Source organism: Schistocerca gregaria, chromosome X (genome assembly GCF_023897955.1).
Source record: "Schistocerca gregaria isolate iqSchGreg1 chromosome X, iqSchGreg1.2, whole genome shotgun sequence".
Classification (NCBI taxonomy): domain Eukaryota; kingdom Metazoa; phylum Arthropoda; class Insecta; order Orthoptera; family Acrididae; genus Schistocerca; species Schistocerca gregaria.
In genome coordinates this window covers 2,881,537-2,896,181 of record NC_064931.1, presented here as the reverse complement: position 1 = coordinate 2,896,181, position 14,645 = coordinate 2,881,537, and positions in this window count along the sequence as shown.

The window sequence follows — 14,645 nt, the reverse complement described above, 5'->3', positions numbered from 1 at the left end:
TCCAGATGTTCATCCGAACCTACTACTGGTCTTCCAGGGAACGATCAAAGCGGAGACTCTTTGGGACATTACTCCCATGGAGGAAAGTGCACATGGTGATTGTTGTAATCAATCCCGATTCAATTTCTGTGTTTCATCAACACTCTGATAGTCCGCAGATTACCTAATGCCTCCAGATGTGCAAGGAAAACTACTACTGGTCATCCAGGGAACGATCAAAACGTAAACTCTTTGAGACATTACTCCCTTGGGGAAAAGTGCGCATCGTGAATGTTGTATTCAATCCCGATGCAATTTCTGTGTTTCATCAACACTCTGATAGTCCACAGACTTCAGAATGACTACAGATGTGCATCGGAATCTACTACTGGTCTTCCATTGAAAGATCAAAGCGTAGACTCTTTGAGACATTACTCCCATGGAGGAAACTGCGCATGGAGACTGTTGTATTCAATCCCGATGCAATTTCTGTGTTTCATCAACACTCTGACAGTCCACAGAGTACAGAAAGCCTCCAGATGTGCATCGGAAACTGCTACTGGTCTTCCACGGAACGATCAAAGCGTAGACTGTTTGAGACATTACTCCCATGGAGGAAAGTGCGCATGGTGACTGTTGTATTGAATCCCGATGCAATTTCTGTGTTTCATCAACACTCTGATAGTCCACAAATTACAGAATGCCTCCAAATGTTCATCGGAAACTACTAAGGGTCTTCCAGGGAACGATCAAATCGTAGACTGTTTGAGACATTACTCCCATGGAGGAATGTGCGCATGGTGACTGTTGTATTCAATCCCAATGCAATTTCTGTGTTTCATCAACACTCTAATAGTCCACAGATTGCAGAATGCCTCGAGATGTGCATCGGAAACTACTACTGGTCTTCCAGGGAACGATCAAAACGTAGACTGTTTGAGACATTACTCCCATGGAGTAAAGTGCGCATGGTGACTGTTGTATTCAATCCCGATGCAGTTACTGTGTTTCATCAACACTCTGATAGTAAACAAATTACAGAAAGCCTCCAGATGTTCATCGGAAACTACTACTGGTCTTCCAGGAACCGATCAAAACGTAGAGTATTTGAGACATTACTCCCATGGAGGAAAGTGTACATGGTGACTGTTCTATTCAATCCCGACGCAATTTCTGTGTTTCATCAACACTCTGATAGTCCACAAATTACAGAAAGCCTCCAGATGTGCATCGGAAACTACTACTGGTCTTACAGGGAACGATCAAAGCATAGACTGTTTGAGAATTACTCCCATGGAGGAATGTGCGCTTGGTGACTATTGTATTCAATCCCGATGCAATTTCAGTGTTTCATCAACACTCTGATAGTCATCAGATTACAGAATGCCTCCAGATGTGCATCGGAAACTACTACTGGTCTTCCAGGGAACGATCAAAGCGTAGACTGTTTGAGACATACCTCCCGTGGAGGAATGTGCACATGGTGACAGTTTTATTCAATCCCGATGCAATTTCTGTGTGTCATCAACACTCTGATAGTCCTCAGATTACAGAAAGCCTCCAGATGTGCATCGGAAACTACTACTGGTCTTCCAGGGAACGATCAAAGCGTAGACTGTTAGAGACATTACTCTCATGGAGGAAAGTGCGCATGGTGACTGTTGTATTCAATCCCGATGCAATTTCTGTGTTTCATCAACACTCTGATAGTCCACATATTACAGAATGCCTCCAGAAGTGCATCGTAAACTACTACTGTTCTTCCACGGAACGATCAAAGCGTAAACTCCTTGAGACATTACTCCCTTGGAGGAAAGTGCGCATGGTGACTGTTGTATTCAATCCATGCATTTTCTGTGTTTCATCAACACTCTGATAGTCCACAGACTTCAGAATGCCTCCAGATGTGCATCGGAATCTACTACTGGTCTTCCATTGAAAGATCAGAGCGTAGACTCTTTGAGACATATCTCCCATGGAGGAAACTGCGCATGGAGAATGTTGCATTCAATCCCGATGCAATTTCTGTGTTTCATCAACACTCTGACAGTCCTCAGAGTACAGAAAGCCTCCAGATGTGCATCGGAAACTACTACTGGTCTTCCACAGAACGATCAAAACGTAGACTGTTTGAGACATTACTCCCATGGAGGAAAGTGCGCATGGTGACTGTTGTATTCACTCCCGATGCAATTTCTGTGTTTCATCAACACTCTGATAGTCCACAAATTACAGAATGCCTCCAGATGTTCATCGGAAACTACTACTGGTCTTCCAGGGAACGATCAAAACGTAGAGCATTTGAGACATTACTCCCATGGAGGAAAGTGCACATGGTGACTGTTCTATTCCATCCCGATGCAATTTCTGTGTTTCATCAACACTCTGATCCTCCACAGAGTACAGAAAGCCTCCAGATATGCATCGGAAACTACTACTGGTCTTCCAGGGAACGATGAAAGCGTAGACTGTTAGCGACATTACTCCCATGGATGAAAGTGCGCATGGTGACTGTTGTATTCAATCCCGATGCAGTTACTGTGTTTCATCAACACTCTGATAGTAAACAAATTACAGAAAGCCTCCAGATGTTCATCGGAAACTACTACTGGTCTTCCAGGAACCGATCAAAACGTAGAGTATTTGAGACATTACTCCCATGGAGGAAAGTGTACATGGTGACTGTTCTATTCAATCCCGACGCAATTTCTGTGTTTCATCAACACTCTGATAGTCCACAAATTACAGAAAGCCTCCAGATGTGCATCGGAAACTACTACTGGTCTTACAGGGAACGATCAAAGCATAGACTGTTTGAGAATTACTCCCATGGAGGAATGTGCGCTTGGTGACTATTGTATTCAATCCCGATGCAATTTCAGTGTTTCATCAACACTCTGATAGTCATCAGATTACAGAATGCCTCCAGATGTGCATCGGAAACTACTACTGGTCTTCCAGGGAACGATCAAAGCGTAGACTGTTTGAGACATACCTCCCGTGGAGGAATGTGCACATGGTGACAGTTTTATTCAATCCCGATGCAATTTCTGTGTGTCATCAACACTCTGATAGTCCTCAGATTACAGAAAGCCTCCAGATGTGCATCGGAAACTACTACTGGTCTTCCAGGGAACGATCAAAGCGTAGACTGTTAGAGACATTACTCTCATGGAGGAAAGTGCGCATGGTGACTGTTGTATTCAATCCCGATGCAATTTCTGTGTTTCATCAACACTCTGATAGTCCACATATTACAGAATGCCTCCAGAAGTGCATCGTAAACTACTACTGTTCTTCCACGGAACGATCAAAGCGTAAACTCCTTGAGACATTACTCCCTTGGAGGAAAGTGCGCATGGTGACTGTTGTATTCAATCCGTGCATTTTCTGTGTTTCATCAACACTCTGATAGTCCACAGACTTCAGAATGCCTCCAGATGTGCATCGGAATCTACTACTGGTCTTCCATTGAAAGATCAGAGCGTAGACCCTTTGAGACATATCTCCCATGGAGGAAACTGCGCATGGAGAATGTTGCATTCAATCCCGATGCAATTTCTGTGTTTCATCAACACTCTGACAGTCCTCAGAGTACAGAAAGCCTCCAGATGTGCATCGGAAACTACTACTGGTCTTCCACAGAACGATCAAAGCGTAGACTGTTTGAGACATTACTCCCATGGAGGAAAGTGCGCATGGTGACTGTTGTATTCACTCCCGATGCAATTTCTGTGTTTCATCAACACTCTGATAGTCCACAAATTACAGAATGCCTCCAGATGTTCATCGGAAACTACTACTGGTCTTCCAGGGAACGATCAAAACGTAGAGCATTTGAGACATTACTCCCATGGAGGAAAGTGCACATGGTAACTGTTCTATTCCATCCCGATGCAATTTCTGTGTTTCATCAACACTCTGATCCTCCACAGAGTACAGAAAGCCTCCAGATATGCATCGGAAGCTACTACTGGTCTTCCAGGGAACGATGAAAGCGTAGACTGTTAGCGACATTACTCCCATGGATGAAAGTGCGCATGGTGACTGTTGTATTCAATCCCGATGCAATTTCTGTGTTTCATCAACACTCTGATAGTCCACAAATTACAGAATGCCTCCAGATGTTCATGGGAAACTACTACGGGTCTTAAAGTGAACGATCAAAACGTAGACTGTTTGAGACATTACTCCCATGGAGCAATGTGCGCATGGTGACTGTTGTATTCAATCCCAATGCAATTTCTGTGTTTCATCAACACTCTAATAGTCCACAGATTGCAGAATGCCTCGAGATGTGCATCGGAAACTGCTACTGGAATTCCAGGGAACGATCAAAACGTAGACTGTTTGAGACATTACTCCCATGGAGTAAAGTGCGCATGGTGACTGTTGTATTCAATCCCGATGCCTGTTACTGTGTTTCATCAACACTCTGATAGTAAACAAATTACAGAATGCCTCCAGATGTTCATCGGAAACTACTACTGGTCTTCCAGGGAACGATCAAAACGTAGAGTATTTGAGACATTACTCCCATGGAGGAAAGTGCACATGGTGACTGTTCTATTCAATCCCGATGCAATTTCTGTGTTTCATCAACACTCTGATAGTCCACAAATTACAGAAAGCCTCCAGATGTGCTTCGGAAACTACTATTGGTCTTACAGGGAACGATCAAAGCATAGACTGTTTGAGAATTAGTCCCACGGAGGAATGTGCGATTGGTGACTGTTGTATTCAATCCCGATGCAATTTCAGTGTTTCATCAACACTCTGATAGTCATCAGATTACAGAATGCCTCCAGATGTGCATCGGAAACTACTACTGGTCTTCCACGGAACGATCAAAGCGTAGACTCTTTCAGACATTACTCCCGTGGAGGAAAGTGCGCATGGTGACAGTTTTATTCAATCCCGATGCAATTTCTGTGTGTCATCAACACTCTGATAGTCCTCAGATTACAGAAAGCCTCCAGATGTGCATCGGAAACTACTACTGGTCTTCCAGGGAACGATCAAGGCGTAGACTGTTAGAGAAATTACTCTCATAGAGGAAAGTGCGCATGGTGACTGTTGTATTCAATCCCGATGCAATTTCTGTGTTTCATCAACACTCTGATAGTCCACATATTACAGAATGCCTCCAGAAGTGCATCGGAAACTACTACTGTTCTTCCAGGGAACGATCAAAGCGTAAACTCCTTGAGACATTACTCCCATGGAGGAAAGTAAGCATGGTGACTGTTGTATTCAATCCATGCATTTTCTGTGTTTCATTAACACTCTGATAGTCCACAGATTACAGAATGCCACGAGATGTGCATCGGAAACTACTACTGGTCTTCCAGGGAACGATCAAAGCGTAGACTCTTTCAGACATTACTCCCATGGAGGAAAGTGCGGATGGTGACTGTCGTATTCAATCCCGATGCAATTTCTGTGTTTCATCAACACTCTGAGAGTCCGCAGATTACCTAATGCCTCCAGATGTGCATCGGAAAGTGCTACTGGTCTTCCAGGGAACAATCAAAACGTAAACTCTTTGAGACATTAGTCCAATGGAGGAAAGTGCGCATCGTGAATGTTGTATTCAATCCCGATGCAATTTCTGTGTTTCATCAACACTCTGATAGTCCACAGGCTACGGAATGCCTCCAGATGTGCATCGGAAGCTACTACTGGTCTTCCAGGGAAGGATCAAAGCGTAGACTCTTTGAGACATAACTCCCATGGAGGAAACTGCGCATGGAGACTGTTGTATTCAATCCCGATGCAATTTCTGTGTTTCATCAACATTCTGACAGTCCACAGAGTACAGAAAGCCTCCAGATGTGCATCGGAATCTACTACTGGTCTTCCAGGGAACGATCAAAGCGTAGACTGTTTGAGACATTACTCCCATGGAGGAAAGTGCGCATGGTGACTGTTGTATTCAATCCCGATGCAGTTACTGTGTTTCATCAACACTCTGATAGTCCACAAATTACAGAATGCCTCCAGATGTTCATCGGAAACTACTACTGGTCTTCCAGGGAACGATCAAAACGTAGAGTATTTGAGACATTACCCCCATGGAGGAAAGTGCACATGGTGACTGTTCTATTCAATCCCGATGCAATTTCTGTGTTTCATCAACACCCTGATCGTCCACAGAGTACAGAAAGCCTCCAGATGTGCATCGGAAACTACTACTGGTCTTCCAGGGAACGATGAAAGCGTAGACTGTTAACGACATTACTCACATGGAGGAAAGTGCGCATGGTGACTATTGTATTCAATCCCGATGCAATTTCTGTGTTTTATCAACACTCTGATAGTCCACAAATTACAGAATGCCTCCAGTTGTTCATAGGAAACTACTACTGGTCTTCCAGGGAACGATCAAAACGTAGACTGTTTGAGACATTACTCCCATGGAGGAATGTGCGCATGGTGACTGTTGTATTCAATCCCAATGCAATTTCTGTGTTTCATCAACACTCTAATAATCCACAGATTACAGAATGCCTCGAAATGTGCATCGGAAACTACTACTGGTCTTCCAGGGAACGATCAAAACGTAGACTGTTTAAGACGTTACTCCCATGGAGGAAAGTGCGCATGGTGACACTTGTATTCAATCGCGATGCAGTTACTGTGTTTCATCAACACTCTGATAGTCCACAAATTACAGAATGCCTCCAGATGTTCATCGGAAACTATCACTGGTCTTGCAGGAACCGATCAAAGCGTAGAGTATTTGAGACATTACTCCCATGGAGGAAAGTGCACATGGTGACAGTTGTATTCAATCCCGATGCAATTTCTGTGTTTCGTCAACACTCTGATAGTCCACAAATTACAGAAAGCCTCCAGATGTGCATCGGAAACTACTACTGGTCTTACAGGGAACGATCAAATCATAGACTGTTTGAGAATTACTCCCATGGGGGAATGTGCGCTTGGTGACTGTTGTATTCAATCCCGATGCAATTTCTGTGTTTCATCAACACTCTGATAGTCATCAGATTACAGAATGCCTCCAGATGTTGATCGGAAACTAGTACTTGTCTTCCAGGGAACGATCAAAGCGTAGACTGTTTGAGACATACCTCCCGTGGAGGTAAGTGCGCATGGTGACAGTTGTATTCAATCCCGATGCAATTTCTGTGTGTCATCAACACTCTGATAGTCCTCAGATTACAGAAAGCCTCCAGATGTGCATCAATAACTACTACTGGTCTTCCAGGGAACGATCAAAGCGTAGACTGTTAGCGACATTACTCCCATGGAGGAAAGTGCGCATGGAGACTGTTGTATTCAATCCCGATGCAATTTCTGTGTTTCATCAAAACTCTGATAGTCCACATATTACAGAATGCCTCCAGAAGTGCATCGGAAACTACTACTGTTCTTCCAGGGAACGATCAAAGCGTAAACTCCTTGAGACATTACTCCCATGGAGGAAAGTGCGCATGGTGACTGTTGTATCCAATCCATGCATTTTCTGTGTTTCATTAACACTCTGATAGTCCACAGATTACAGAATGCCACGAGATGTGCATCGGAAACTACTACTGGTCTTCCAGGGAACGATCAAAGCGTAGACTCTTTCAGACATTACTCCCATGTAGGAAAGTGCGGATGGTGACTGTCGTATTCAATCCCGATGCAATTTCTGTGTTTCATCAACACTCAGATAGTCCACAGATTACAGAATGCCACCAGATGTGCATCGGAAACTACTACTGGTCTTCCAGGGAACGATCAAAGCGTAGACTGCTTGAGAACTACTCCCATGGAGGAAAGTGCGCATGGTGACTGTTGTATTCAATCCCGATGCAATTTCTGTGTTTCATCAACACTCTGATAGTCCACATATTACAGAATGCCTATAGAAGTGCATCGGAAACTACTACTGTTCTTCCAGGGAACGATCAAAGCGTAAACTCCTTGAGCCATTACTCCCATGGAGGAAAGTGCGCATGGTGACTGTTGTATTCAATCCATGCATTTTCTGTGTTTCATTAACACTCTGATAGTCCACAGATTACAGAATGCAACGAGATGTGCATCGGAAACTACTACTGGTCTTCCAGGGAACGATCAAAGCGTAGTCTCTTTCAGACATTACTCCCATGGAGGAAAGTGCGGATGGTGACTGTCTTATTCAATCCCGATGCAATTTCTGTGTTTCATCAACACTCTGATAGTCCACAGACTACACAATGCCTCCAGATGTGCATCGGAAACTACTACTGGTCTTCTAGGGAACGATCAAAGCGTAGACTCTTTCAGACTTTACTCCCATGGAGGAACGTGCCCATGGTGAATGTTGTATTCAATCTCGATGCAATTTCTGTGTTTCATCAACACTCTGATAGTCCACAGACTACAAAATGCCTCCAGATGTGCATCGGAACCTACTACTGGTCTTCCAGGGAAAGATCAAAGCGTAGACTCTTTGAGACATAACTCCCATGGAGGAAACTGCGCATGGAGACTGTTGTAATCAATCCCGATGCAATTTCTGTGTTTCATCAACACTCTGACAGTCCACAGAGTACAGAAAGCCTCGTGCATCGGAAACTACTACTGGTCTTCCTGGGAACGGTCCAGGCGTAGACAGTTTCAGACATTACTTCAATGGAGGAAACTGCGGATGGTGACTATTGTATTCAATCCCGATGCAATTTCTGTGTTTTATCAACACTCTAATAGTCCACAAATTGCAGAATGCCTCCAGTTGTTCATAGGAAACTACTACTGGTCTTCCAGGGAACGATCAAAACGTAGACTGTTTGAGACATTACTCCCATGGAGGAATGTGCGCATGGTGACTGTTGTATTCAATCCCAATGCAACTTCTGTGTTTCATCAACACTCTAATAGTCCACAGATTACAGAATGCCTCGAGATGTGCATCGCAAACTACTACTGATCTTCCAGGGAACGATCAAAACGTAGACTGTTTAAGACTTTACTCCCATGGAGGAAAGTGCGCATGGTGACTCTTGTATTCAATCCCGAAGCAGTTACTGTGTTTCATCAACACTCTGATAGTCCACAAATTACAGAATGCCTCCAGATGTTCATCGGAAACTATCACTGGTCTTCCAGGAACCGATCAAAGCGTAGAGTATTTGAGACATTACTCCCATGGAGGAAAGTGCACATAGTGACAGTTGTATTCAATCCCGATGCAATTTCTGTGTTTCGTCAACACTCTGATAGTCCACAAATTACAGAAAGCCTCCAGATGTGCATCGGAAACTACTACTGGTCTTACAGGGAAAGATCAAATCATAGACTGTTTGAGAATTACTCCCATGGAGGAATGTGCGCTTGGTGACTGTTGTATTCAATCCCGATGCAATTTCTGTGTTTCATCAACACTCAGATAGTCATCAGATTACAGAATGCCTCCAGATGTGCATCGGAAACTAGTACTGGTCTTCCAGGGAACGATCAAAGCGTAGACGGTTTGAGACATACCTCCCGTGGAGGAAAGTGCGCATGGTGACAGTTGTATTCAATCCCGATGCAATTTCTGTGTGTCATCAACACTCTGATAGTCCTCAGATTACAGAAAGCCTTCAGATGTGCATCGGAAACTACTACTGGTCTTCCAGGGAACGATCAAAGCGTAGACTGTTAGCGACATTACTCCCATGGAGGAAAGTGCGCATGGTGACTGTTGTATTCAATCCCGATGCAATTTCTGTGTTTCATCAACACTCTGATAGTCCACAAATTACAGAATGCCTCCAGATGTTCATCGGAAACTACTACTGGTCTTCCAGGGAACGATCAAAACGTAGGGTATTTGAGACGTTACTCCCATGGAGGAAAGTGCACATGGTGACTGTTCTATTCAATCCCGTTGCAATATCTGTGTTTCATCAACACTCTGATCGTCCACAGAGTACAGAAAACCTCCAGATGTGCATCGGAAACTACTACTGGTCTTCCAGGGAACGATGAAAGCGTAGACTGTTAGCGACATTACTCCCATGGAGGAAAGTGCGCATGGTGACTGTTGTATTCAATCCCGATGCAATTTCTGTGTTTCATCTACACTCTGATAGTCCACAAATCACAGAATGCCTCCAGATGTTCATCGGAAACTACTACTGGTCTTCCAGGGAACGATCAAAACGTAGTCTGTTTGAGACATTACTCCCATTGAGGAATGTCCGCATGGTGACTGTTGTATTCAATCCCAATGCAATTTCTGTGTTTCATCAACGCTCTGATAGTCCACAAATTACAGAATGCCTCCAGATGTTCATCGGAAACTACTACTGGTCTTCCAGGTAACGATCAAAGCATAGACTGTTTGAGAATTACTCCCATGGAGGAAAGTGCGCATGGTGACTGTTGTATCCAATCCCGATGCAATTTCTGTGTTTCATCAACACTCTGATAGTCCACAAATTACAGAATGCCTCCAGATGTTCATCGGAAACTACTACTGGTCTTCCAGGGAACGATCAAAGCGTAGACTGTTTGAGACATTACTTTTATGGAGGAATGTGCGCATGGTGACTGTTGTATTCAATCCCAATGCAATATCTGTGTTTCATCAACACTCTAATAGTCCACAGATTACAGAATGCCTCGAGATGTGCATCGGAAAATACTACTGGTCTTACTGGGAACGATCAAAGCATAGACTGTTTGAGAATTACTCCTATGGAGGAATGTGCGCATGGTGTCTGTTGTATTCAATCCCGATGCAATTTCTGTGTTTCATCAACACTCTGATAGTCCTCAGATTACAGAATGCCTCCAGATTTTCATCGGAAACTACTATTGGTCTTCCAGGGAACGATCAAAGCGTAGACTGTTTGAGAAATACCTCCCGTGGAGGTTTCATCGGAAACTACTACTGGTTTTCCATGGTACGATCAAAGCATAGACTATTTGAGAATTACTCACTTGGAGGAAAGTGCCTATGGTGACTGTTGTATTCAATCCCGATGCAATTTCTGTGTTTCATCAACACTCTGATAGTCCTTAGATTACAGAATGCCTCCAGATGTGCATCGGAAACTACTATTGGTCTTCCAGGGAACGATCAAAGCGTAGACTGTTTGAGACATACCTCCCGTGGAGTAAAGTGTGCATGGTGACTGTTGTATTCAATCCCGATGCAACTTCTGTGTTTCATCAACACTCTGATAGTCCACAGAGTACTAAAAGCCTCCAGATGTGCATCGGAAACTACTACTGGCCTTCCAGGGAACGATCAAAGCGTAGGCTGTTAGAGACATTACTCCCATGGAGGAAAGTGCGCATGGTGACTGTTGTATTCAACCCCGATGCAATTACTGTGTTTCATCAACACTCTGATAGTCTACACATTACAGAATGCAACCAGATGTGCATCGGAAACTACAACTGGTCCTCCCGTGGAGGAAAGTGTTCATGGTGACTGTTGTATTCAATCCCGACGCAATTTCTGTGTTTCATCAACACTCTGATAGTCTACAAATTACGGAATGCCTCCAGATGTTCATCGGAAACTACTACTGGTCTTCCAGGGAACGATCAAAGCGTGGAGTATTTGAGACTTTACTCCCATTGAGGAAAGTGCGCATGGTGACTGTTCTATTCAATCCCGATGCAATTTCTGTGTTTCAACAACACACTGATAGTCCACAGAGAACAGAAAACCTCCAGATGTGCATCGGAAACTACTACTGGGCTTCCAGGGAACGATCAGAGCGTAGACTGTTAGAGACATTACTCCCATGGAGGAAAGTGCGCATGGTGACTGTTGTATTCAATCCCGATGCAATTTCTGTGTTTCATCAACACTCTGATAGTCCACAAATTACAGAATGCATCCAGATGTTCATCGGAAACTACTACTGGTGTTCCATCGAACGATCAACGCATTGACTGTTTGAGAATTACTCCCATGGAGGAAGGTGCGCATGGTGACTGTTGTATTCAATCCCGATGCAATTTCTGTGTTTCATCAACACTCTGATAGTCCACAAATTACAGAATACCTCCAGATGTTCATCGGAAACTACTACTGGTCTTCCAGAGAACGAGCAGAGCGTAGACTGTTTCAGACATACCTCCCGTGGAGGAAAGTGCGCATGGTGACTGTTGTATTCAATCCCGATGCAATTTCTGTGTTTCATCAACACTCTGATAGTCCACAGATTACAGAATGCCGCCAGATGTTCATCGGAAACTACTACTGGTCTTCCAGGGAACGATCAAAGCGTAGACTGTTTGAGACATTACTTTTATGGAGGAATGTGCGCATGGTTACTGTTGTATTCCATCCCGATTCAATTTCTGTGTTTCATCAACACTCTAATAGTCCTTAGATTACAGAATGCCTCCAGATGTGCATCGGAAACTACTACTGGTCTTCCAGGGAACGATCAAAGCGTAGACTGTTTGAGACATTACTACCATGGAGGAAAGTGCGCATGGTGACTGTTGTATTAAATCCCGATGCAATTTCTGCGTTTCATCAACACTCTGATAGTCCACAAAATACAGAATGCCTCCAGATGTTCATCTGAAACTACTACTGGTCTTCCAGGGAACGATCAAAGCGTAGACTGTTTGAGACATTACTTTTATGGAGGAATGTGGGCATGGTGACTGTTGTATTCCATCCCGATGCAATATCTGTGTTTCATCAACACTCTGATAGTCCTTAGAATACAGAATGAGTCCAGATGTGCATCGGAAACTACTACTGGTCTTCCAGGGAACGATCAAAGCGTAGACTGTTTGAGACATACCTCCCATGGAGGAAAGTGAGCATGGTGACTGTTGTATTCAATCCCGATGCAATTTCTGTGTTTCATCAACACTCTGATAGTCCACAGTTTACAGAATGCCGCCAGATGTTAATCGGAAACTACTACTGGTCTTCCAATGAACGATCAAATCGTAGACTGTGTGAGACATTACTACCGTGGAGGAAAGTGCGCATGGTGACTGTTGTTTTCAAACCCGATGCAATTTCCGTGTTTCATCAACACTCTGATAGTCCACAAATTACAGAATGCCTCCAGATGTTCATCGGAGACTACTACTGGTCTTCCAGGGAACGATCAAAGCTGACACTCTTTCAGACATTACTCCCATGGAGGAAAGTGCGGATGGTGACTGTCGTATTCAATCCTGATGCAATTTCTGTGTTTCATCAACACTCTGATAGTCCACAGATTACAGAATGCCACCAGATGTGCATCGGAAACTACTACTGGTCTTCCAGGGAACGATCAAAGCGTAGACTGTTTGAGACATACCTCCCGTGGAAGAAAGTGCGCATGGTGACTGTTGTATTCAATCCCGATGCAATTACTGTGTTTCATCAACACTCTGATAGACCACAAATTACAGAAAGCCTCCAGATGTGCATCGGAAACTACTACTGGTCTTCCAGGGAACGATCAAAGCGTAGACTGTTAAAGACATTACTCCCATGGAGGAAAGTGCGCTTGGTGACTGTTGTATTTTATCGCTATGAAATTTCTGTGTTTCATCAACACTCTGATAGTCCACAAATTACAGAATTCCTCCAGATGTTCATCGGAAACTACTACTGGTCTTCCAGGGAACGATCAAAGCGTAGACTGTTTCAGACATTACTCCCATGCAGGAATGTGCGCATGGTGACTGTTGTATTCAATCCCAATGCAATTTCTGTGTTTCATTAACACTCTAATAGTCCACAGATTAAAGAATGCCTCGAGATGTGCATCGGAAACTACTACTGGTCTTACAGTAAACGATCAAAGCATAGACTGTTTGAGAATTACTCCCATGGAGGAATGTGCGCTTGGTGACAGTTGTATTCAATCCCGATGCAATTTCTGTGTTTCATCAACACTCTGATAGTCATCAGATTACAGAATGCCTCCAGATGTGCATCGGAAACTACTACTGGTCTTCCAGGGAATGATCAATGCGTAGACTGTTTGAGACAAACCTACCGTGGAGGAAAGTGCGCATGGTGACAGTTGTATTCAATCCCGATGCAATTTCTGTGTTTCATCAACACTCTGAAAGTCCACAGATTACAGAATGCCGCCAGATGTTCATCGGAAACTACTACTGGTCTTCCAGGGAACGATCAAAGCGTAGACTGTTTGAGACATTTCTACCGTGGAGGAAAGTGCGCATGGTGACTGTTGTATTCAATCCCGATGCAATTTCTGTGTTTCATCAACACTCTGATGGTCCACAAATTACAGAATGCCTCCAGATGCTCATCGGAAACTACTACTGGTCTTCCAGGTAACGATCAAAGCATAGACTGTTTGAAAATTACTCCCATGGAGGAAAGTGCGCATGGTGGCTGTTGTATCCAATCCCGATGCAATTTCTGTGTTTCATCAACACTCTGATAGTCCACAAATTACAGAATGCCTCCAGATGTTCATCGGAAACTACTACTGGTCTTCCAGGGAACGATCAAAGCGTAGACTGTTTGAGACATTACTTTTATGGAGGAATGTGCGCATGGTGACTGTTGTATTCAATCCCGATGCAATTTCTGTGTTTCATCAACACTCTAATAGTCCACAGATTACAGAATGCCTCGAGATGTGCTTCAGAAACTACTACTGGTCTTACAGGGAACGATCAAAGCATAGACTGTTTGAGAATTACTCCCATGGAGGAATGTGCGCATGGTGACT